Raw genomic sequence first — 27,327 nt, forward strand, 5'->3', positions numbered from 1 at the left:
ATCAAGATAAGAAGCAAAGCGTTATATTCCTTGCGGCACAATGGCTTTTTACTCCATGAAATCTTGATATCAGGTGTCCTGATTTCAGTTAGCTTTGTTTCATGTTATTATTTAGCTGGACTAGACGATTAAACGAGAACTTTAATCTTGACAGGCTACGTTTGAGTAGGTGGGATTTGGCTAAGCATCTCATCAACCATGAGTCCTTCCCCCTCCCCAGTACATTTACGACTAACATTCTCCAAAGGCGTTAATAAACTATATTAATAATTATTTCACCAAAAAAGTGAGCACCCCTCCCCCACTCAAAATCAACACACAAATAGAACTTTCCAGACTAACAGTCCATTTGAGAAATAGTAGGGAAAGAGTACACTTTTTCTAAGACTAAGAATTTTTAAAAATTCAACGCTAAAGAGAACTTTTAGGACTATGTCCTGAAATGCCCTAAGACCCTATCAATACAATGAGCTTTTCAGACTCCTTATAGAAAAGGTAAAGCACTCCACCACCAAGATTTCCAACTCCACTCACAGCACTTGCTTCTCATGAAGTCTCCTCAGATTGACTTCTGTTTCACGAGCTAATTTAGTTCTATCACCTGTACTTTGAATATATGGATTCCAGGTGAAACAGGACCCAAAGGATTTACCAAAATGGCTGTTACACCTGAAAACAAAAATATCCACGCCCACCTTTCTGGTGCCTCCCTCACTGTGGTTGGCAATGAATGAACAGGGAGGCTGCAGGGTGCCTTGGAGTTAATGAGCACAAAGCCTCTCAAAACTCATCAGAATTTCCTAGCTTTGAGACCTAGGGCAAGCTATTAACCTTGCTAAGCCTTAGTTTGCTCATCTGTAAAATGGGGATCCATAGTGGTACTGACCTCATTGAGTTGTTGGAAAGATTAAATGACATTATGAATGAAAGTGTTCAGCATACTGTCTTGCATACAGTAAATGCTTAATTAAATTTTAGCTATCTTGATATTTATTATGAACCCTTAGGGACTCTAGAACTTTTAAATTTAGGTTAAATACATTTTTGTACCATTTAAGCTCTATCACCTTTGAACACCAATGGTAACTATGGGGACTGCAAGGTGGAGACATTTAAAACAGCTCAATAACCAAATGCTATTATATACTGTTACTCAAGCAGACAGAATTTTCTCTGTTGATTTTATAAAAGAGACCTTAACTGGCTTTTAAAAGTTTTCAATCCTACTACAAACATATTAATTTGCTGAGAATGTCACTCATATATGTTATTTCAAGAGGACGCTCTCATAAAATTTTAAATGCTATTTAGAAAAGAATGTGTTTAATGGCATCTAGTTTTCCCTGTGAAGAGTGAATCAGCAACTAAGCCCAGTTTCTGTCTGTTAGAAGCCGAAATCTTGTCCAGTGTAGGCTTTTTTTTTTTTTTTTTTTCTCATTCGAGTACCTTTAAAGAGAGCATATATTGTAAAAGGACAGAAAAGGCCTTTTGTTTTGTTGAAAGCCCTGCAAACCAAATAGCATGACACCTGCTGCAAGCTGGGATAAGACATATTTACCCTTTGGTTTCCTCTCTCTCTAGGTGGGTGGGGGAGGCTTATGAAAAATGTAGTCAGAATGGGCACCTGGACGGAGGTATTTAAAATACAAAATAAAATCTGAATTCGTCCCTGGCTTGTTATGAGACTTCAGTTGTCATTTAAGATGAACTAAAACTATTTCAGCTTTCATATCTGTAAAAAAGAGGGACCCTTCCTTAAGAATCTTAGGAGAACATGAATCTTTAGGCAAGGAATTAGGCAGAGATGTTGGAGGCTGAGAGAAAAGTAGCAGTAATACAGAAAAAGTGGGAGGCCTCAGGAAATGGTATCAAGGTAGGGGTGGGCGGGAGTTGGAAAGTGACCTGAGACAGTGATAACAATTAATGACACCATCTACATTTGTTGAAAAGTAATATTGTCCTGAAAATCCCTACTTTATCACATTTAAAGGTGTCCATTCTTACCCCAACCCTATGAAGTACTATTAATAGCCCCATTTTACAGATGAGAAAATGGAGGTTTAAAGAGGCATAAAGTAAGACCAAAGGTCAAAGTCATATGGCTGGTAAAATTGAGGTCCAGCAGATTTTAGAGCCTGAGTCATTTATTCTAAATTTTATTTATTTACTTTAACCACAAGCAAGGCCAGAATCATGCTTACCAACCTCTTTAGCGAAAGTCCAGGAAGAGGTGCTAAAACCCTTGTTATCACTAAGAGGAGTGCTGCAGGCCCCACTGGCTCTCCAAGACTACTCACTGCCTTCCTGTCTGGCTTTAGTCTGGAGGAGGAATTGTCCCCTGGGGGGCTGTAGCCCTACCTAAAAGGAACCCAGAGAAGAATGCTATGATTTTTCACATTACTTTGATTCATCCCACAGGTTGTGTTCTGTATAAGGGACGCCTGACCTGGGGTGGGAGGGGGCGATTAAGGGTGGACATCTAGTCCGAACTCCACTCTCCAAGCTGTCAACGGGTGTGATGGGCTGTGTCCACCCTGGTGTGGGACTGCATCTACCCAATACTCAACCCACAGGAAGGGGTGCCTATTTGTGATCAAGAGACCTAATGGGCTGCGGATAGCCTGGGTGGTGCAGCAGGAACTAAGAAAACAAGAGTGTTTCAGGAAGGCAGAGGCCAAGTGGTCACCCAGGTCCCAGGTGGCTGAATGGCAGTGGGATGAGGGTGGTAAAGGGCACATGGATTGTATCTTACAGTCCATGGCATTTACCCACGTCCTACCTGGATTCCTATTATAACCAGCTGTCCCATGTCCCCCCAGAAGAGCTGTGTGTCACTCTGTTGTGTATCCCCCCCCCCACCTCTTAGCACATGGTAAGACCTCATGCAAAATACACACACTGAGTCAGTGAATGAACTGACTTGTCATGCGTGCCTAGTGCTGGCTGTTGCCTGTGACAAAAACGTGCAACAGAAGTGCAATCAGTTTGTGCTCTAATTCATATTCAATTTTCCCTTTCTTAGCATTTTTGACAATTTTTTTGGAGACCGAAATGTGTGGTATTAAAAACAAATGTGAAAACAAAGCGAGGCAAACTATCTGGTTGCTTGCCAACATGGAGAGCCATTATCTAATGATTTTAAAGCATCTGAGTGAGTTGATTGGGTTAGGACTGGAATCCGCCCCCCTTTCCCTGTGGATGGCTGCACGTGGCTACACACATGTAATTATTGTCACAGAGTGACATGTACATTCATGCACAGAATGTATGAGGCAGAGGAGAAATGTTTTACCAGCATCCTGAGGAAACAAAGGAAAATTGCTTAATGTAAGAAAAAAATTCCTGTATCAATTTTTGATCTGGACTTTGAAATTCCAAAACAGCACTAAATATATTATATCCCTACTAGTATATATTGTTTCTTAATAAGAACAGTTCCAAGTCAAATTAAGCATCGCCTGGATTGAGTTAGAAAGACAGCAGTTGAGATCAATGGAGACAATTGTGGAGAAAGGGTTTTGTTTTTCTTTAAGCAGTAGAATAAGAGGCCTTTTAGAGATATCCTAAAGAACAAATGATTGACATAAATTACAAGCTGCTATTTTGTTCTATGCATAATTTGGGCTGATCTATCCTATGCTAAGAAATTAGAGAAAAAAATAGGAAGTGATGGCACACAACGTTCATTTCGTAAACACGGAATGCAATCATCATTCCCTTAAAAAAATCCAACCCACATATACAAATCTTCACAAAAATAGATTCCGCAAGTTTTGAAAACATTTACTCCATTACTATCCAGTACAAATAATTCTTTGAAATGAATTGAAAGACATTTAAATTTTTTGAATGTGACAGAACTTCATTAAAGCACAGCTTGTTGCTGCACAGATTCAGACATAAACAAGGAAAATCATGTCTCCTAAAATTGTTTTCATTAAAAAACAGCAGCAGAACCCATTTTTCTTCCTGACTCATCTCTCCTGGCCATGACAAAGGAACTGAACGTTGGTCTAGGGCAATGGGAAGCCCTAAAAGATTTAAGCAGGAGAAGAGGAGAGGACAAGCCTGAAGTCCGTCCCCTTACCGCTCTCACAGGGAAGGCCTCCTTCCCTCATGAGCTCGTGTCACCCAGGGTGTTTGACAAGTTCAGAGTCAAGTAGAAGGATGGACACTTACTGAGCCCTCGATGTAAATGCGCTGTAACTAGAGGACCTGTACGGACAAAGCTGAACAAAGGGGTAGGTCTGCTGGTCATCTGTGGGGTGCCTTTCTGCAACGGGCACTGAGACACCAGGACAAGGAATTGGGACTAAAGTGTCCCTTAACTCAGGTCTCCACCCCAGCACCTTCCTAACTGGCGAACTGAAAACTGGGCTTCTCCCTCAACACTGTTCCAGACAAATGAATGGAGACTTTGAGAGCAAATATTCAAGGGATATTAATTAGAAGGGGAGCAATATAGGAGACCAGAGTCTTGAACACCTCGTGGTCTCAATTTCCTTGTCTGAAAAATAGCGCTTATCTCACAGGTTCTTTTATAAGAATTAAATGAACGCACAGGAAGAAGACAACTGTTAAGTAGCACATCTACAGCTAGCAATGAACCCAGAATACCCAGCGCAAAATGCCCCCTTCACTCCAGGGCCAGATTAGGGAAAGGGGGAGAGAGGAACCCTGCTCATCACAGAGGGTCCTCCCGGTCCAGCCACCCACCCCAGCTGGCTACCAGGGGAAGGCTGAAGTTCGCAAAGATAAAAACCTAAACGTGCACGTACAAAAAAAGTATTATTTAATATTTTAGTGCTTCTAACTTCCAGTGCCCAGGGTTCTGGTTAGCTTAGTATCAGCTCAATATTTACCTAATTTATTCTTCCCATTAACCTCTCCAGGTAGAGCCTGCATGTTTGGATATTATTAACCTAGAGCCCAACCCAGGAGATGCTGTGGCTCATATATATTTTGCACGTATAAATATAAAGATTTGACCTCAATTTCTGCAGAGTAAATGCAAGGCACACGTAGTATTTAATACTGTTCTGACAGACGTGCATGTAAAGAGAAAATGTGGAAAGGTTTCTTCCACTTACCTCTATCACAAAGGTACTATTTCCTACCCTATTTTCATATACCACCAGCAACCTGAAAAACTGTTTACACTGAGATACAAACAGCTCCAATATAACTAGCTACAACAGCTAACAATTAATATATGATTATGAAATATTAAGTCCTTTCTGAAGAAGTAAAAAATGGCATTTGCTTCGCATATTATTTACCAAAAATGCACAGATAATACTTAAAGTAAAAAACAATTCTATTTATCTTAATCATCACTCTTCCCCAAACACTATTTGCCATCTAAATGAGAACTAAGAAAATGTTGGTTCTTCTCCATAGGAATGATAATTTAACAAGCCCAAAAGGAGCGTTTTCATAGTTACATTAAAATTTTTGAGATGTGGTAGGCTATTTCCATTACTGAGTGATAAAAATTAAGTACTTTTTAGGGCTAGCGCTAATATTCCCACTAATGGTTCTAATTTCATGCATAAAAATAAACATGACAGTTTAAGTCATAAGGGTCAGATCAACTTTTGCTCAAAGGTACCATTTAATGTGTATAGTTATTGAAATCTATAAAATCAATGAAACTGGACAAAAATTAGAAGTTTTGATTCGTTTTTTATATACTTACTAGTTAAATTTTACATACACTAAAATTTTTTTCCCTTCTTCTAGGTATGATCACATGTTTATAGTTACCTACGAACAAAAGTTGAAGGACTGGGAATCAGGAAACTATTGTGCTCCTAATTTTGACCTTGCTACTATGACCCTGGACAAGTTTCTTTTCTACCGAACGAAGGATGCTGCTTCTTATCACCAAACTGCCTCATCTCTTGGGCAGGCCAGCCTTGGATTCTTCATACTACTGGGAGGAAACATGGCATGATGAAAGCAGAACGCTGGGCAATAAATTATTTTATGTAAGTCTTTGGCATTTATTATTTGAATTTTTTGGCAACAGAGTCACCTTCTCAATTATGTTTTGATAAAGCTAGTATCGAAGATATCCAATATAAAGCACACACTGGCTGACTAGTAGGAGAAGTTGACACAGGACCAAAAAATAATTGGGAATTAGAAAGAGAGAAATTGATATGAAAATAATGGCAGTTGTCTACTGGGAAATTAATGAGCCAACGTCAAAGTGCTTTACTCAGGTTAGAGGACAACTAGGAACTGTACAACTATACAATTGTATAGGAACTATACAACTGGACGCATCCTGTAAACCAGGGATAAACCATAGCTGAAGCCAGATCATCACCACCGAGATTAAGAATAGTTGAGCTAAGGAATTAAAGCCATATTGAATATCCCTCTGTTCGGAAATAATGCTTTAAAAACAAGTGTCTGCCTCACTGGGCATCACTGACTAAACCTTCAAAATCTTCAAAGTGACCATCTGTTCTTGGGGTCGTGTGGTTCGGACCCTCTGATTCCTACCTTTAGAAGACTGTGGTCTGAGCCCAGCAACAGTGAATCAGAGAAACACCTACATCGTATGCTTCTTCCAACAGACACAGTTCAAATGTAGTAGAAAATGTAACTGTGAAGGGGAAAGTATATTTTGGAGGATAGAGAAAATCTTTTGCAAGGCATGTTTTCAGAAAGGGTGGGGAAATCACCACCCTGCTTCGACCAGACAGGCAGTGCTTTGTGTAGGAGGGTGCGGCTGTTAGAAACCGGCTGAATGATGGAAGGGAGCAGCTTAACAGGCTGGTGGGGAGAGCAGCTCCAAATGCTTTGGAGCCAGAAGGGAGAACAATGATCTCTGCAGACGGTTGGGGTGGGTGAGGTCACTCTGCGAAGCCTAGGGAAACAGAGGTGGAAGGTCATGCTTCTGACCCTCGTGGTGTTACCTATGGAGAAACCCAAGCTCAGTCAGCCCCTCTCCCACCAGGTACTGCCACAGTGATCCACATCGGTGCTTGAGCTATTCCCTTCTCATCCATAAGATGCACGCGATACGCTACTATCTGCTGTCTACAGAAAGTTATTTCATGATCTCAGAGGAGATTCTGTAGATGAAAGGGCTTTGGATTCCCAGGGCACTAGTGTTAAGATGCTCAGGGCTCCATCAGTTTAAGGATCAGACAAACAAAAGGGTGGGATGTCCCTCCTCAGCCCTTTCCTCTTAAAGAAACACACTGTCACCTTCCCAGCTATTGAACGTAGCCTGTTGGACTTTTAGTTTAGGAACACACCAGGGTTGTCCTGCTATTTGAGCAGCCATTTCCAAACTCCAGGCATCTGCTGGTGGTTTGCTTGGGTCTTATCCAAATGCCACTTGAGTCTCTCTGGATAAATACAGGATGAGTGAGTGGCATCTGTAGTCTGCCTAGGACTCCACCCGACCTCAAAACTTATTTCCATCTTCTTCACTCTCCAAGGGAATATCCCTTGGAATTTCTTTTTCTCTTATTCTTTAAATTAAAAAAAGTTCACTGTGTCTATGAATTCTTATATCCTCACCTTTGTATATCACTCTCACGTATATAATTAAATTTTTTTGTTCATTAAGACAACAAGTAGCAGAAGAATAAGGAAAAGGGATATGGCTGTGGGGCTTCTGCTGGACTTCTGGGTAAGATACGGTGGCAGGGCATTTCTGAGAGTAAGAAATGTATTAGGAAGAAGGCTCAGTCTGGAATGAACATAGCAATACTCTTCCTCCGCTCTCTATCTACCCTTAGAGATGAGGAAATGGCAATTGATGGGGATCTGACAGCTAGGACATGGTGGAATAATGATAATAACAACAATGAAGATAATTGCTGGTTATGTGGTCAACCCAGGATTGGAGCTCAGGTCTGACACTAGGCCAGTGATGTCCACATATGCAATTTAAAATTTTCTAGTACCTACATTTATAATAACTAAAAATAAACAGGTTAGATTCAATTTAATATCTTTTATTTAACCCAATATACCCCCAATATTACCATTTCAACATGCAATAAGTATAAATTAGTGGAATTTTTTTTGCACTAAATATTTGAGACGTGTTGTGTATTTTACAGTGCGTCTCAGTTTGGACCAGCCACGACAGTCCACGCGCTCAGGAGCTGCATGCGGCCACTGGCTCTTGCTGGGAGGACAGCTCTAGGGGCTTCTTAACTATTTCAGGACATGAACCCCTTTGGCAAAGCCAATGGCTCCTTCTCAGAATGTGTTTACATGACTGACACCAAACACGTGGGATTATAAGGGAACCAGTTATTTTGAATTAGTGTCTCCATTTTTTCTAAATATATACCCAGAAGTGGAATTGATTGATCATATGGTAGCTCTATTTTTAATTTTTTAAGGAACTTCCATACTGTTTTCCACAGTGGCTGTATCAATTTACATTCCCACCAGCAGTGTATGAGGAGGGGGAACCAGTTATTCTGAAATACAGTTATCAAATTATTTTAAAAATCAGATTAAAAAAATCAAATTATTTTAAATTATGGTATTGTATGTATGCATTTCTTTAACAATGCACTAAACATAATCTAGAGACAAGCCTAAGAGTTATAATTTTTAAATGAAATAATGAACATAAACAATATTGAAATCTACCTAAAGTAACTGTAATGGGATGAAATTTATCTCTGATTTCAATTAGTAGTGAAGTCGTAGGTATTGCTAATACTAGGTTTTTTGCCTATATTCATAAATGAAGAAAATACAAAATTTCAATTAGAGGTTAATGAGAAGTAAAATGTAATTTTTTCCCCATCTGCCCAAGGAGTGGACCTGTTTGTATCAGTCCTTCATTCTTTCTAAAAGAATTTCCTCTAACCCCTAGTCTCTACTGCTCCCAAACACCTCGCCTTCCAGGAAAGCTCACAGTTTCAGGTTCTCGAAGATGGTCATAAATTATCACTGCAGATTTGAGAAGCTTCTAATGCTTTTCTCCCAATTCTTTTTTTTTTTTTCCTAATACTTTTTTGGTCACACCACACAGCATGTGGGATCTTAGTTCCCCCACCAGGGATGGAACCCATGCCCCTTGCATTGGAAGCGCAGAGTCTTAACCACTGGACTGCCAGGGAAGTCCCTCTTCCAATTCTCTTGATTCTATTTCTTTCTCTTCTTTTACCACTTGCTCTTTGTCATCCCATGGCACGCTGCAGTATCTTACTCTACTATGAAATATTCAAGTGATATATAAAGAACTGAACCATTCAATAAATGAAAATAACATGTACCACAGGACTTTCCCTAGAAACCATAGGTACAATACCCACCCAAAAATTCATTGCTTGACTATAGAATAACATCTAATTACCATCCTCACATTGTCAAGTACATGCAGTACAACTTATATTTGTATATGATCTAAATTGTCCATGTTTGAGAATATACTATATAAAAATGTCATTTTCATAAGGTAAATAAGCTCCCCCCCAAACCTGTGCATTGCTAAACTGATGAATGATAGCCTAAATTCTTTGACTATCCAAATGGAAAGGAGATATGTTATTACTTACATTTAGAATAGTACTCTGATCTTAACAGCTAAGATTTCATTTTGCTTTGAGTTGTGGAACTAATTTGGTGGATCAAAACCAGCCTATTTTTCTATTAAAATAGAATAGGAAGGACACATCAGAGTGCATCATGTAGTAATAAGGGTGAGCCCTATTTCATAAAACTTCTGTTTTTATATATATATGTATGACATATAAATATGTATGATATATACATATGTTATATAAATACATACACACGTGAATGCTGGGTTGCAATGTAAAATATATTTCTCATTGTGCGTCTTAGTCAAAAAAGTTTAAAAAATTTTATACACTGCTGGCGAGAATGCAAAATGGTTCAGCTGCTGTGGAAAAGTTTAGGAGTTCCTCAGAAAGTTAAACGTAGAATTACCAAATGACCCCACAATTCCATTCTTGGTATATATCTCAAAGAATTGAAAACAGGGACTCAAATAGTACACCCATGTTCATAGAAACACTATTCACAATTGCCAAAAGGGGGAAACAGCCCAAATGTCCATCAATGGATGAATGAATAAACAAACTGTCGTATATCCATATAATGGAATATTATTCAGCCATAAAAAGGAACGAAGTACTGACACATGCTACACGGATAAGCCTTGAGAACATTATGCTAAGAGAACGAGGCCAGACACAAAAGGTCACATATTGTATGATTCTATTTATTTAAAACACCCAGAACAGGTAAATCCATAAAGACAGAATGCAGATTGGCTGTCGTCAAGGGAGCAGAGAGGCGGGAATTGGGGAGAATCTGCTTAATGGTTAAGGGGTTTTACTTTGGAGCCATAGATAGAGGCAGTGGTTGCACACCATTGTGAATGTACTAAATGCCACTGAACTGTCACTTCAAAATGGTTAGTTTTATGTCAGGAAATTATTTAAAGAGGAAAAAAAAAGTTCGAATGCCCTAGCCCTAGAAGGCTTGTCCCCAGGTCTACTTTTCCATTTGCCTGGGGACCACTTGCGGTGCTGCTACGTCTCCACCTAGTGGTGAAGGAGATTCCTGTCTGGACTCGAGGGCTGAAGACTCCTGATTGCCAGGCAAGCCACCCTCACATCAGAGGGAGTGCAGTGTCTGAAGCAAGTCAAGGTCCTTACCCGGGCCTCTCCTTCATAAGTGTCCAGAGGATGTTCAGTGATAACCTCCGGTCCCCTTGAGCTTCAGGCAGGGAAGAAGGACAGTTTCCAGTCCTGGCCCTGAAATATTTCTCGAGAAGTCACGAATGTCTCTGGGATTTGTTTATCTGTCTATAAACTGGGGCCCACACTCCCTACAGCAGGATTACCATAAGGGTTCATACAGCATAAGGAATGCACCTAGCAGGTAAATGCTCACCAAGTGTTAGTTCCCTTCCTCATCCGTCATTATTTCTAAAGCTACTTGGTATGGACTTGTGAACCCCAAACAAGGGCACTCATACCTCCAAGGGGGCTCCCCTGCTTCGGACTGTCATCCAGAAGGAAAACAGAGACTCTGGGTGTTTGGAGCAAAGAGACAGGGATCTGGAGAGTGCAAGCACAGGACACAGAGTGGAAACAACAAATACAAAGCCCAGAGGTGAAAGCAGCAGGGCCTGGGGAGTGCCAGGTGGCTAACAGAAATGGGAAGAGGGAAGGAAAGGAAAGATCTAGCAGACATTCTAGTTATTGCCATAAATGTTGCCTGAAAGTTCCTCATCATAAGAGAGAGGGGGTGTCGGGGGAGAGAAAGGCCAAAAAATACACAAGGCAAAGTATTTGAATATTTTTGCAAGTGGGCTTGCATGAAAGATTCCAACTTCATAACGTGTTCTATAAAAATGGGATGGAAGGCAGACTGAACTGTGAGATGTAGTTACAAAAAACAACCAGAAAAGACAGACACAAAATCATGTGCTTTTCAGATTACAAGGCCAAAGGGTATAAGCAACTTAAAGGGTAAAAGCAAGAACATGGAGGGGGGAGGATCATGAAATTAATTAGAAATAAAACAGGGAAGAAAAATTACCAGAGCAAAATGCACTGCTCCCATGGGAGAATATTCTGGATTCATAAGGAAATTACATAAAGTGGTGTAATTTGGCATTGGAAAACCACAGGAAACAAACTCAAAACACCTTCCTTATACACTTCTAAGAACGCTGACAGGATCAGTGGGACAGATGGTGAGGAGAAAAGAGCCCTGCCAGCAGGTACAGGGGACCAGGCTGCCCCGCCAGGGGTCGTGGGGTAAGCAGGGCTCCCTCCTCTGCGGCTGTCATGTCTTGCATTTTCCCCTCCTGCCATCCCATTCGCAGGGACGACTTTGCCTCACAGGTGGCATCGGATGTGAAGGCCCCCATTTTTCTGCCACCAAATCCCCAAAACCACCGTCCCGCATCTCCTGTTAGGATGGAGGAAACGCAGCTTCTGACCCGTCTCTGCCGCCTTGCTGGGACCTCACTCCTTCAGTCTCTTGTATCTTAACCTTCCTCTTTCTATGAGATCTTTCCTGTCTTTATTAAAACGCTGAATAGGGCTTCCCTGGTGGCGCAGTGGTTGAGAATCTGCCTGCTAATGCAGGGGACACGGGTTCGCGCCCTGGTCTGGGAAGATCCCACATGCCGTGGAGCAACTAGGCCCGTGAGCCACAACTACTGAGCCTGCGCGTCTGGAGCCTGTGCTCCCCAACAAGAGAGGCCGCGACAGTGAGAGGCCTGCGCACCGCGATGAAGAGTGGCCCCCGCTCACCGCAACTAGAGAAAGCTCTCGCACAGAAACGAAGACCCAACACAGGCAAAAATAAATAAATAAATAAAAATAATTTTAAAAAAAGAAGAAGAAAAGGAATTAAAAAAAAAAAAAAACGCTGAATAAACCTCTCATCTGAAAAGCCAGCAACAGACAATACAAAACCCTTCCTTTTATTCCACATTTCCTTCCAATTTCTACCTTCTCTTCCCGACTTCCCCATCATAGCTTAGTGTCTTAGCGCGGCTGCTTTTACACCTGTCCCCCCATTTCCTCTTCAGTCTCCTGTGGCCACACTCCCGCTAAGGTAACCAGTAGCCTCCAGTGAGCCAGCAGACATTGTTCAGTCTTTAACTGAAGTGGCATCTCAGCAGCATTTGCTGCCCTGACCTCCACTCTTCTTCTCAAACTTTCCTGGTTTTGCAGCTCCTGCCCAGTTGGCCACACCTGTGTCTCCCGTCTCCCCTTCTCTCCCACCCCCGACTCTCTGGCCACCTCAGGGTCTAAGCAGCGCTGCTCCGCTGCCTACATGCTTTCTCTGTTCTCTTTGTTTGGCTAAATCCTGTTTGTCTTCCCATCTGTCTAAGCATCATTTCTTCAGAGAAGCCTTCCCTTGACATCCTGGTCTAAATCCAGACCTACTTTTAAAATTCCTCATTGCTACTTTTACTTTTTTTTTTTTAATAGCCCTTATCACAATTTGTAGTTATGCTTTTATTGTGTAACTTTTTCCAATATTCTTTCCTCCCTCTTTGGACTATTAACTCCACTAGGGTAGATTCCATGTTCATTGTGTTCACCTTTTCAGGCCGGCACCCTGGGACCCCAGGTGAGCCCAATAAACAGCACACAGGAGGCGCTCGGTAAGTAATCACTGAATGAACAGCTACTGGGGTAAATGAATGATTAGAATTAACCAATGGCAGGGGGTCAAAGCACATTAGTGACTTTATCCTGGCGGCTCCAGGCCTTGAATCTCCCCCATGGAGAAGCTGTCCATAATTTTTCAGGCTCCCAGATATCTGTTTGAACAAACTCCCATCTTGGCCAAGAGGAGGAGTAAGCTGGCAGCCCAAAGAGGCGAAAAGCCAAGGAGAAAGTAAGGTGGAAGAAAGTAGTCTCAATTTTCTTGGTGTTTGATTTCTCATTTCCCTGCCACAATTTCCAACCGTGTCAGTTGTAGATGGGGCTCTTTCCTAGCAGTGTATTGTAAACCGAAAACTACAGAAACCATCATGTAGAAGAAGCAAAGCATGGGAGGGATGGGGAAGGGAAAACAAATAGAAACTCTGACGACAGAATCAAAGTCTGGTGAACCTGGAGGAGTGGGTCTTGTAAGTCATATAGTCAAATCCACTTATTATATGGAGGGAAAACCCAAGCCTAAGCTGGACGGGACTCACCCCAGGTCTCCAGTGGTGGAAGAACTGAAATCCAGTGCTCTTTTACAAACCACCAAGTGCCTGTTAAGGTAGGAGGCCAGGTGTTCCTTCTGACATGATAAGGAGAGATTTCCCTGTGGAGCTATTCCACACCCATCCTATTCAAAGCATCAAGACCAGAACATCTCTAATGAGATTTTGAAACTCTTTTTCTACTCAGGAATAGCAGGAGGTGTTAGAAAGTCCCAGACAGTTATCTGACCTTGATTGACTTTTAATGTAACAACTTCGACCTTTATCCTCTCAAACAGTGCTGCGAGGAACCTGTTGATTTGATGATGATAGAGAATGCCCTGACGCGTGGCCAGTTAGGCTGGGAAAAGTCAATTTTATGGATTCAGCAGCACCTGATGAAACAACGCACCACCCTCTCCTCCTTACAGCCGAGTTTCTTAAACACACACACCCTTTCTGAATACCCTTCCTAATCCCTCTCGCTCTCCAATTTACATTTCCTGAATTAATTCTACGCTTCCGATCTTCTGCTGAGGTCTCCATCCATGTGTACCTTTTTACATTTTGTTGTCTGTCTCCACCTAGATACCATGCAAGTGCCTGAAATTCAACATCTTTAAATCTGAACTCACCACTTCCCTTCCCCAGTTCCCACTGTCTCCTTTACTGCCTGAATGGCACCGCCATTTACTAAGTCACTCAAGTTAGAAAGCCAAGAACTCCGTTCTTTCTCATCCCTCACATCCAAAGACTCAGCAAGCCCTGTCAATTCTCCCTCTTAAATATCTCTTCTATCTGTCTTCCCATCTTCATTCCCACCACCATTGTCTTAACTCAGGTCCTGATGATTCCTTGCCGGGCTCAATGCCAACAGTCTTCTCATTGGTCTTGCAGTCCTGCCTACAGCTGCAGATTGTTCAATGGTCCTCTATCACTTTGGCGATAAAGCTCAACCTTTGGTTGTCATCCTAGACCCTTTCCTACTTCTCTAACTTCATGCAACCCTGTGCTTCAGCCAAAGGGAACTGTCCGCAGCTCCTCCAAACATCACTTCACCATACCGCTATGCTCTGCACTGTATATTCTCCTCTTTCCCTCTTTCTCAACTCTAACCCTCCCCCATGCTCCTCATTGGGCTCCAGTTGCACTTGTTACACAGTCTTGAGATTATTAGTTTATTTGTCTGTCTCCCACTAAACTGAGAGCTCCTTCAAAGAAGTGGAAGATCGTGACCCTCATCTCTGAATTACCAGCCTCTAGCATGGTGCCTGGAACATCACAGATTCTATAAAACGCTTGCTGAAGTTTATTTTTGTGGGTGAGTCCACAAGCAACAGCTATGATAACATCCCTCTCAATACATTAAATATACAAAATGTACTCTTCGGGTGTGCATCTGTCAAGTGGTTTTCTGTAAAAATCCACAGACACAATAAAACGGAGAACAACTAATTGTTTCATACAAACCAAAGACTAAAAATCACATGCCTGTTTTTACTAAAATATCCAAGCAGAGAGATGTAATTCTAGAGGTTAATTCTGATATATTCTGCCATTACCACAAAATTTCTTTAAGTGCATTTGTTCAGCCCTTAGAAACAACCAGGCTGATACAGGATGTGATCCGTGAAATCTTATAATGCTCTGAAAACACTTGTCAAGGACAAGACTTAATTTTACTGGGACACACTTACCCAGCCGGTCATTCACAGAGAAGCAGCTCCAACCAAGAAGGACCACCACGGCTCACTGTGACGTTTTTTTTCCTGAGAAGATACCAATTAATTAGCGTACCTTCACATCATGTGAAGGTCCACCACATCACTGAATTTCACCAATGGAGAGACTGAAGCATTAAAATATTTAATAAAATATTAAATATTTAAATATTGGTTATGGCCAAAGAATGAGTCCAAACACTGTTCTTAAATTTGCAAACTTTGCTCTCAGGACCAATTGAAGCTACATTGGTGCATTTCAGAGTCTAATTCTGAAGCAGGTAAAGTTTTATTCATTTGCTCTTCTGGTACCTCAAGTGTTCTGGCGTCCTCTGAGGTCACAGCCATGGCCCCGTTGGGCTGTCAGAACCACTCCCGCTAGACGAGCTGAGCTAGGCTCACCAGCACAGTATCACCTGCATGCGCTCTGCTCCCAACACAGGTCACCCCTCAGAATCTGACACATGGAAACACTTGGAAGCTTGAGAACTGTTATCTTTGTAACCGAAAAAAAAAATTCCCAACATTTCTCAGGATGCATAGTACCCAGAAGCGGGCCAGCAGGAGGTCAGGGAAGGCTGACTGCGCGTGAAAAGAAGACTGGCCTCAGGAAGTAACCTCCCCCGCCCCTCAGGTTTTGCTTATAAAATTGTCTGCACCAATGGGATTGCGCCGCTGGTAGTTTAACACAGGTGTGCGGAATCCTGCCAAGAATCAGAGCTCTTATTTACATTTCTAACTACTTTGGCTCTTACCCAACTCCTGTGCCTTATTTGGAGGATGAAAAGGATAGCACCGGCAGGAGTGATTGCTAAGGGCAGACTGCATCACAGGCCACAAAGGGCTTTTTTTAAAATCAGGTAGATGAGCCTCACTCTCACATTTAAACATAAAAATGTATGTCTCAACTGCTCTCCTAATTTCATTAAACTTGTATATATGTAGATATACAGACATACATGTCTGTACACACACACACACACACCCACCTGGGATTACCTACTCAGCCAGTTAATAACATAGACTTAGTAGAACTAAAACACCCTTTTCTCACATACTTTTAGTTAGCAACAAGAACAACAGCAGTAACAAAACAGAGCAAGTCTAGTGAAGAATTGATCTAATTTTCTGTTACACTTTCTGAAACACCAGCAATGAAGAAGCACTAGGTCCACTCCGGCCACAGTGGCCTCCTTGCTGCTCCTCAAACAGGTCAAGCCCAGGGCCTTTGCACTTGCTCTTTCCTCTACCCGAACTCTCTCTATCCAGATGTCCACATGTCTTACTGCTTCTCTTTCTTCAAGTCTCTGCCTATCAGCAAAATCTGCCCTGGCCACCACCATCTATAAGGTAAGATTTCATTCCCCTGTCACTGTATCCTCCCTTCCTCCCTATTTTTTATTCAAAGCATGTTTCACTTTTTAAAGAATACATATGTCCACATTCATAGCCTGTCTCCCATCCTCACTAGAATATAAGATCTGTGAGGGCAGGGGTTATGCCTGTTTTATTCCCAGCTGTAATCCTAGTAACTCAGAAGAATACAGGGACAAGATAGGTCCTCAAGGAATACTGAATGAACGAATAAATGAATGAATGAATTTTGTTGCAATTTAACTTACTCTATGTATATCGTGGATTATAATGTGCCGATTCAATAAGCAAACTAATGTCAAATAATACCTACGTGAACAAATGCTTATTACCACAGTACCTCTCTGCTCAGGAAGCTTGACAAGCCGTAGTCCACGCTAAATTAAAGGTGAGGTTTGACTGTGTATGAAAGCATTTCATTTTCTCTACTGCTCTCTGTACGCTGCCACAGATGTGAAGGCAACATCACCTTGGGGTCGGTAGCCCGGTGATGGTCTAGGTTGACGTACCTGTTGGATGAACTGCTCAGTCCCCAATTCTCTGAATTTGATTGCACTCTCCCTACCCCAACCAGAAAGAGAGTCAGTCAGTTCAGGGGAGTGGCAGCCGAGCAATCTGGGGTACCTTTTACCCCAATGTTGGGTGTGCTGCCTGAGGACAAAGACAGAGGCTGTGTCTGTGGGGGAAACCAGGATGAACCAGAGCAGCACGTGCAGAACTGGTTGTTAAAATGCCAAGGATGGGCTTCCCTGGTGGCTCAGTGGTTAAGAATCCGCCTGCCAATGCAGGGGACACGGGTTCAAGCCCTGGGCCGGGAAGTTCCCACACGCCGCAGAGCAACGAAGCCCGTGTGCCACAACTACTGAGCCTGCGCTCTAGAGCCCGCGAGCCACAACTACTGAAGCCCGCACGCCTAGAGCCCATGCTCCGCAACAAGAGAAGCCACCGCAATGAGAAGCCCGCGCACCGCAACAAAGAGTAGCCCCCGCTCGCTGCAACTAGAGAAAGCACACACGCAGCAAGGAAGACCCAACACAGCCAAAAATAAATAAAATAAGTAAATAAATTTAAAAAAAAAATGCCAAGGATGCCCAAGGTAAGAAGAGAGAGGGCACCATGGAGCTGGTCTGGGTGAGGGCTGGCCTTGGACCCACACTGCCTTGGACCCAGATTTCTGGAGTAGCCCCGCATGGGCAGGTCAGGTCCATTTAAAAGAAGTTGATGGACATCACCTTTGAGCCTTGATACCATAAACATGGGCATTCTGTTTTGCAAATGGTGTTCTTTCTGTTTAAATTGAAAACAACTTTCATTTCCCCACATTATGAGTGAAACACTTTAAATGGACTTGACCTTCTAAGAATCATCAAACAGACAACTTCAGAGGCTTTTTGGGATAAATGTGGCACAACCAGAGGAACATTTAAGGCTCAGGCTAGTGATACAGAAAACTTAGCAGTGGGCAGCTTGATTCTTGTTAATATTTCTAATTAGAGTCCCACTTTATATATGATGGCTAGACCTTTAGTTACGTATAGCTGATGGATATTATTGTTAGTTCTATGACATTTTCCAGTGGTATTGTTCTGATCTGGGAGACAGGGAGGCACTGTATACAATAAATGACAGCCAGGATCTCTCCTGTAAGCGACTGGGACAGGACAGAATATGGGCCAAACCTAAAATATAACGTTTTATTTCAAACTCTGTACTTTGGCCACCCCGCAAAAGACTATCAGAAGTAGGGTGCCTCTCTTATATGTTCGTTTGCTTCGTAGCACGTATCAATTTATAATATATATTTGTGTGTTCACTTGTTTATTGAAAGGCTTCACGGACATAATTTAAGCTCCAAAGAAGGCGGGGACATTGTCTGTTTCCCTGCTGCATATACAGTGTGTGCAGTACCTCCAAAGTAGCAGGTGCTCAGGACAGATTCACTGAATGAATAACTGAACGAATGAATAATCTGTGCAAAGGATGGAAGAAGATGTGACTTAAAACCAAGTCATTTAATTACACACTACCAAATGTAAAATAGATAGCTATTGGGAAGCTGCTGCAGAGCACAGGGAGATCAGCTAGGTGCTTTGTGACCACCTACAGGGGTGGGATAGGGAGGGTGGGATATGGGGATATATGTACACATATAGCTGATTCACTTTGTTATACAGCAGAAACTAACACAACATTGTAAAGCAATTATACTCCAATAAAGATGTAAAAAAAAAAAAAAAAACCAAGTCATTTAAAGCAGCGGTTCCCAACCTATTTTTTTTAAATAAATTTATTTATTTATTTATTTATTTTTGGCTGCATTGGGTCTTCCCAATGCATGCGGGCTTTCCCTAGTTGTGCTGAGCGGGAGCTACTCTTCGTTGCGGTGCACAGGCTTCTCATTCCGGTGGCCTCTCTTGTTGTGGAGCACGGGCTCTAGGCACACGGGTTCAGTAGTTGTGGCTCGCAGGCTCTAGAGCGCAGGCTCAGTAGTTGTGGCTCACGGGCTTAGCTGCTCCGCGGCATGTGGGATCTTCCCGGCCCAGTGCTCAAACCCGTGTCCCCTGCATTGGCAGCTGGATTCTTAACCACTGCGCCACCAGGGAAGACCCCCAACATTGTTGGCACCAGGGACTGGTTTTGTGGAAGACAATTTTTCCACAGACGGGGGTGGGGGGGAAGGAGGGAGACGGTTTCAAGATGATTTGAGCACATTACACTTATTGTGCACTTTATTATTATTACATTGTAATATATAATGAAATAATTATACAACTCACCATAATGCAGAATCAGTGGGAGCCCTGAGCTTGTTTTCACTTGCCGCTCACTGATAGGGTTTTGATATGAGTCTGCAAGCAATTGTTTATTACGGTCTCTGTGCAGTCAAACCTCTCTGCTAATGATAATCTGTATCAGCAGCCGCTCCCCAGCGCTAGCATCCCTGCCTCAGCTCCACCTCAGGTCATCAGGCATTAGATTCTCATAAGGAGCGAGCAACCTAGATCCCTCGCATGCACAGTTCACAGTAAGGTCCGCACTCCTGTGAGAATCTAATGTTGAATGCAAGCGATGGGGAGCAGCTGTAAATACAGATGAAGCTCCGTTAGCTTGCCCGCTGCTCACTTCCTGCCGTGTGGCCCGGTTCCTAACAGGCCACGGACCAGTACCGCGTGTTGGGGACCCCTGATTTAAAGACTTGGCACTTCTTGTTGACTGCAAGTTCAATGTCAGTCAGTATGCTGGGGCTTTCAAAGGTAATCTAGATGTCTAGCACATGGGATGTGACCATCCTGCCTGATTCTTTCTGTGGAGTACTCTGCCTGCTTGTGGGTGTTCCAGTTTAAGAATATATGTTATGAGCTGAATTGTGTCCCCCATTAAATTCATATGTTGAAGTCCTAACCCCCAGGACTACAGAATGGGACTGTAGTTGGAGTAGGGTCTTTAAAGAGGTAATTAGGTTAAAATGAGGTCACTAGTGTCCTAATCCAATCTGACTGGTGTCCTGATAAGAAGAGATTAGGACACAGACATACACAGAGAAAAGATCATGTGAAGAAGCAGGGAGAAGATGGCCATCTGCAAGCCAAGAAGAGAGGCCTTAAAGAAACCAACCCTGCCAACACCTTGATCTTGGACTTCCAGCCTCCAGAACTCTGAGCCAACTTCTGTTGTTTACCCCACCTAGTCTGTGGTCCTTTGTTATGAATGCTGTAGCAAACTGGTAGGTATTAAGTAGCTGCTTAACCAACTAAGAGTGTATAATTTGAAAGTGAGGTGAATTAAGAGAGCAATGAGCACCTTCTTCAAATACCTAAACAATCATTATAGGAAAGGAACTATAAGGGAAAACTTTCTGGCAAAAAGAGACATCTGAGGGCTTCCCTGGTGGCGCAGTGGTTGAGAATCTGCCTGCCAATGCAGGGGACACGGGTTCGAGCCCTGGTCTGGGAAGATCCCACATGCCACGGAGCAACTGGGCCCGTGAGCCACAATTACTGAGCCTGCATGTCTGGAGCCTGTGCTCCGCAACAAGAGAGGCCGCGATAGTGAGAGGCCCGCGCACCGCAATGAAGAGTGGCCCCCGCTCGCCACAACTAGAGAAATCCCTCGGACAGAAACGAAGACCCAACACAGCCGAAAATAAATAAATAATTAAAAAGAAAAAAAAGAGACATCTGAAAATGGAATGAATGAACACCCTAACATATAATTTACTTAAGTACTGAATTTACCATCTATGGCTGACTCCTCTGGCTAGAGATAAGCTCCACAAAGACAGTTACTTAGTAAGTGCTCAGTAAATATGCTGAGTGAATGAATTTCCTCTGGAGATAATGAGTTTCCTGTCACTGGAGGTATGTGAACAGAAGCCAAACATGCTGTCTATGAGGATATCATTGAGAAGTTTCTGTCAGAGGGCACAGGGTTAGGCTACTTCAGGGTCCTTGTTCAAAGCTGAAATTTTATTAATCTGATTCTACTACTGATGAATGGAATACAGGTAGAGGTCCACATTTAAACAGCTGTCTTCATGTGTGGATTTTAGTCAAAGTTTCAGGCCCACATACTTATATTTTGCATGTCTTCAGCCTGAATGTATTATCTCCTAACACAGAAAAAAAAAAATTCTAAGTATAGTTTACTATATATTGTTTGCTTAAAGTCAGCTCTTTTCAGGTTGTTTTTTTTTTTTTTTTGAGGAAGATAGACATTTCTGTTTCTTATGTCTGTTTAATTTAATGCATGAGCTCCAACAGCAGAAGACTGTGGTATCTTAATAAATGTCTCATGATGAATAATTAATAATATTAACAATCATCATCTTCTTCTTATACTCCCAAGCGTAGTGGCAGATGGTGAATTCTGGCTGTGCCTAATTCTCGCTGTGCCTGTGGCTGCCCATAGATCTTTCAAGAAGCCAGCATTCAAAGAACATAGTGAAACTCACAAGAATCTCATGAATTTTGTTGCTGTTGTTCCAAAGATTCTTCTGGCACAGACTCTGCTCTAGCAGATGAGCCTATATACTTTCAATCATGGCCATTCAGTTAAAAAATAATCACCAGATGACCTTACAGAGATTTTGAAAAGTAGGTCTGTCCTTGAATACAAAAGAGTAAGGGGGACGGGCCACCCTCCTTCTTCCATCCCATGGAAGATGCTGAGTCCCAATGTCACGATTTCAGGCCCTTCGCATAGCTCAGAAATACTGAGCATTACAATGTTCAGGTAATTGAAAAGCACCAACATTTTCAATAAAGAAAATTTTTGTTTCATAATTCACTTTGGCAGATGTTTAACATTGGTTGGCTCCCAGAAACTTAATTTCCAATTTGCTGAAATTCTGCCATGTGCCCAGAGCAGCACTACATATGCAGCCAAGATGGCAACTTCTGCAACCCAACGTATGTCGAGGTCTGTAGTGCCTCCACTTGCAAGTTTGTTTATATTCTAGCTGTACCTCCAAAATATTTATTTTCATAAGGAATATCACCACTCTAAATGGAACCAAAGAAATGATCAACACTGATTGGCAACCAGCTTAAAAAACTCTGCTATGACATAGATGGCGATGAGTCAAACGTGTTTACAACCCCAGGTAGCAGTGCTCAGTACTGCAAGGTAAACTGTGTTGAATTATTCCCAGCAGTCAAATTTCCCTCCCAACTCCCAGAGCCCATGACGCCAGCATGAAGGCATTGGGAGACGTGCACTGACGACAAAGAGGAGTTGCCAAGAATAGGGTTATCTGTTCCATCTTTATCTTCATCATTGGAAAAGCAGGGCTTGTACTAGGCAGGACTGGTACTATATATAAAATGTCACTTGAGGCTCTGGGGTCTCAAGAAACATTTGTTATTCTGTCCAGTGGTTTCCAAACTGTCCTATGAATCATTTTCTCAGTGGGCTTTGAAGGAAAGGGTTATCCTGGCACATTACAAAGGCTCGAGGCAGCACAGGCATGATGGAAAACACTCCAGGCTTGGAATTGGAAGATCTGTGTTCAAGTCCAACTTCGCCAGTTAACCAATTGGTGACCCTGAGCAGGCCATTTAATTTCCCCATTCTTCAGCTCCTGCCCATATAAAATTAGGAACATTAATAATACATACCATGGGATGTGTTAATTAACTAGATGAGTGGAATATTTTCACAGTGTGTATGTATGTCAAATCACCATAATGTGAAATTTAAATATCTTACAATTTTATATGTCAGTTACACCTCAGTAAAGATGAAATTTAAAAAACACACACCACTTAGGACTGTAATAAGATAGAGACAGGACATGTACATAGCATATAGTAGGCATCATTGTGATACTAGTAACATAATGGCACCAATGATAACATTTATTAAGAGATTGCTTTGTGCCCGTGACTATGCTAAGCATTTTTCATGCATCACCTCACTTAATTCTCAGAATAACTCTCCGAGCTTGGTATATTATCCCTATCTTAAAGATGAGAAAACTGAAGTTCGGAGAATCCAAGGTCACTCAGATAATAAACACTTGCTTAGCTGATGAGACGTAATTTTTATAAGCTTTGCTTGTTCCATGACTGAACACAAATTTCACCTAAACTTAAAGGGGTTAAATATCTTATTTTAATCTAATAAGAGACCTAATATTTATTAAGTGTATTCTATGTGCCACATAATGGGCTATTTGACAGGTTATTGCACTTAATCCAAAGACCTGTGCGTGTTTATGAATCAAGTATTACCCCCATTTTAAAGATGGGAAAACTGAGGTTCATCAGTGTTAAGTTATTGCCTAAGGTGGCACAGCTGCAAGTGATTTCTGATCCCAAACCCAAGCATAGCTCGGAACACAGCCTTCCTTTAACTTTGTGTGCTCAGCTATTCTAATATTAGTTATCTGAATGAAGGTAATAAAAAAATAATAATCTAAAATAATAATAAAATAAAATAAAAACAAAAGATAACATTTTCTCTTTTCTAATTCTTGTTTTTAACTTGCTTAACGTGATTACTAAGCATTCAATCCAAAATCAGACCATGAACATTGTTTTTTCAATGACACAAAGACGTAAGATGAAAAAACAAATCTCTAAGAATATTTTTTTTAAATGGAACTTACAGTTAACATCAGGTCTTTTAAAGTAATTCTGGCCAAAAGTATATAATCAGTCTGGTCTCCACTCTGCCAAACAACTTTCTCTACATTTTTCCCATCAGGCAAACTTCTCCTTCTACTAACCATTACCACCACCACGATCTTCTCCCCACTGTCACCTGGACCACTCCCCTGATGCCTCTCTTCCAACCTATCATGTTCGTTGCCACCTCCAAACCTTTGTTACACTCACCTCCCTTTGCCTAGGATGTGGTCCTGTTTACCAGTCCAAATTCTCTCCATCACTTTTGTTGGTGTTCAAGCCCTCCCATTCCAGGGAGGAATGATCATCTCTTCCTAGTCTCTCACTGTATTTAATGACATCCCTATTCCTCATGGAACTTGCTTATTAGCTTTAATGCTTCTAGATGTGTAGCCCATCTCTCCAAATGGATAATAATGTCCTTGCAGATAGACTATCTTTGTTGTTTTTCTCTGCCCTATTGTATTCAAAAAGCTCTTAATTGTTTTATAACAACGGGATAGTATTTTCTTAAAGGAAAACACTGCAGGGTCTGTGGTTGCTAGCATCTTTTTTCTTACATGTTATGTTTAAAAAATTCAACAAAGAAAGAAAGATAACCTTCTCCAGCTAGGCACAGATCATTGACTATTTTCTAGGTTTGCGCAGTCTAGCATTTAATAGCTTAATAGTAATATCTTAACAATGCAGTTTGATAAATGCGGCATGTATTACTTAGGAAAGTTCCTTTGAAAATAGGGTAGATGTTCATGTCTTTATTTTTTGAACGGGTAGCTACTGAGCACCAGTTAATTGCCTGAGACCGTGCTGGACACTCTGCATACAGTAAGATATGGTCTTAACCCTCCATAGGCTTACAGTCTAGTAGCAAGACAAATGGTGATCATTCAATACAGTGGTGGCTATAATGTAAGTTTCTATAATAATTATACTCTTTAATAAAATAGAATCAAATTTATTACCAGGCATCCTTAATGTTCGACAGCAGTGGTTCTTAAAGGATGTGAAATCACGCTTTAGGGGGGTTTTTCAAAATGTGTGGAGATGCTTTTGGTCATACCAGTGATGGGGGAGGGGCTGCTGACATTACATGGGCGGGGGCAGAACTGCTCAATGTCCTGCAATGCCTGAAGCTTTCCTGCCCACAAAGAATTTTCTCCCATCCCATGACATTCAAACGCTCCCCCTGACATCCTTGTACATGAAAAACTCACTTATAATGATCTAAGTCTGGAAGCTAACTGTTGTACATGTGAACAAAGTGTTTTCGCACAAGTTAAATATCTTCTAAATTTTCAAGGAATGCAATTACTTAACATAAGTGGAGGAGAGACTGTACTTCATTGTGTTGGAGCTTTAACAAGAATTGGTCATCAATTTGGAAAATCATAACACCCAAGGCAATGCCATGCCTGGGTCAGTGTGCGTGGAGGGCTGTGCATTCACGGTGGCTCTGGGACAGGTGTGTGCATCTGACTGTTTCAGCATATCTCTCCATGTGACAGTGTCAGAGGACGGAATGTGTTGACAGTCAGGGTAGTTTATCATGAATTACTTTCCTTACCTTTCTCTTTTTATATTACGGATATGAGATACAGATACATATATTTAAATACAGATTTTTTAAAAGAGATTATATGGATAGGTGGGTTGTATTATCTTCCAATTTCATTTCAGGATAATAAAGGAGATGTGACAAAATATTTGTGATAAAAGGGGGAGTGGACCTAATAGGTTGAGAATCACTAGTTCTAGGCTCCTAAAGAAATGTAAAGACAAAGTTCCTAACACTGAGATCAAATTCCTTTTTTTTTAGTTTTTCCTCTTTTATCTTTGCATGCCATGACAGGGTTTCCTACAGTCAGCTATGTTTCTGCATCGTGGGTATTTTTAGCAGGCCCCATTTGATCTCTGTGTTCTTCCTGCAGTGAGTGGCATTGGTGTGGATTTGGGAAAAGAGAAGAAAGGCAGACATATATAAAGAGAAAATTTTTACCATCAACTACTGCACTGAACAAGCCATTGCCATCCACCTAAGAGGAATGAAAAAATTCATTCAGAAGAGGAGTCAGGGGGCTTCCCTGGTGGCGCAGAGGTTGAGAATCCGCCTGCCAATGCAGGGGACACGGGTTCAAGCCCTGGTCTGGGAAGATCCCACATGCCGCGGAGCAACTGGGCCCGTGAGCCACAACTACTGAGCCTGCGCGTCTGAAGCCTGTGCTCCGCAACAAGAGAGGCCGCGATAGTGAGAGGCTCGCGCACCGCGATGAAGAGTGGCCCCCGCTCGCCGCAACTAGAGGAAGCCCACGCACAGAAACGAAGACCCAACACAGCCAAAAATAAATAAATAAATAAATAAATTTATAAAAAAAACAAAAGAGGAGTCAGAAAGTAAGAAGATATAATAATTTAAACCATTAAGACCTATTTATTAAAAATGGGAACCCAGAGAAGTGTAAAATAAATCCCTGCCCTCACGTGCTTGCAACATAGCTCAACATGCAATACTATGTGCAGTTTCCTTCACACTAGGAGGGCCCTGACACTAAGTACCTTGAATTCAATAGAGAAGGGATGCATATTTCTCCTAGTTCCCACGGGTGCACCTGCTGGTGGGCTACCAGGAAGATGGCTCGACGAGAGAAGTGACGTAGGCTAAAACTTGGGGATGGAGGGAGAAAAGGACCGTAAACAGCCAAGGGACTGTCCCACCGAGAGGGAAAAGCAAGACGGGGAATATTCACGAGAAGGCTACAACTGAACTGACTGATCTTATATCAATATCAAAATTAAAGTCATATTTATATATATTCAGTAAATAACTATAATAGAGATTCATTTGGGGCAGTTACACAAGTCTGTTTTTTAAGCAATTTTACCATAAGCATAAATATGATCTTTTAAGCATTCGGAAGAGGAAACTCTGTTTTAAATAAAGGATCTGCATGTTGATTATTTTGAGGTACCTGATTTCGGAATTTTGGATTAATAGATGATGGTAGCGTAGGAAAGTTAAAACAGGAATTGAGCCACATTGACAGTCATGGCACTTGTATAAGGCTAAACAAAATCACATTGCTTAGGTTACAACACAATAATTTGAACAAAAAGTTACAGCTCAAAAAATTATTTTATTGGGAAGAAAAGGAAAATGCTAATTCACAAAATGGTTCTTTAATATGTCACCAGCTAAACACAAATCTAACCCTGACTGTTTTTGGAGTAGAAGATGATGTCTCATTTTTTGAGAGACTGAAACAATTTCTCCTTTTTTTTTTTTTTTTTAATAAAGGTTTGACTGAGTTTAAGAAAGGTGATCCATCCTAATTGGTTGTCAGTTTTAATCTTTTTATTGCACAGATTTGCTGCTTCTAAGATCGAGAGCATCCTGGCCTGCTGTCCATTTCTGAGGTGACACTTGATT

General features: G+C 41.7%; 1 protein-coding gene across 5 annotated transcripts in view; it reads right to left on the reverse strand.

Moving 5' to 3' along the window:
- FRY (FRY microtubule binding protein) overlaps positions 1-27,327 on the reverse strand; it is a 434,377-nt gene that overhangs the window by 249,151 nt on the left and 157,899 nt on the right. The window contains exon 3 of one of the 5 annotated variants that reach the window (XM_082435480.1): positions 15,379-15,450. The exons of the other annotated variants lie outside the window; for them this stretch is intronic. The gene's annotated coding sequence lies outside the window, so the exon portion shown is untranslated. The remainder of the gene's footprint in view (positions 1-15,378; positions 15,451-27,327) is intronic. 5 annotated transcript variants of the gene reach the window in all.

Source organism: Balaenoptera physalus, assembly GCF_965194825.1.
Source record: "Balaenoptera physalus genome assembly, chromosome: 18".
In the NCBI taxonomy this organism is placed as follows: domain Eukaryota; kingdom Metazoa; phylum Chordata; class Mammalia; order Artiodactyla; family Balaenopteridae; genus Balaenoptera; species Balaenoptera physalus.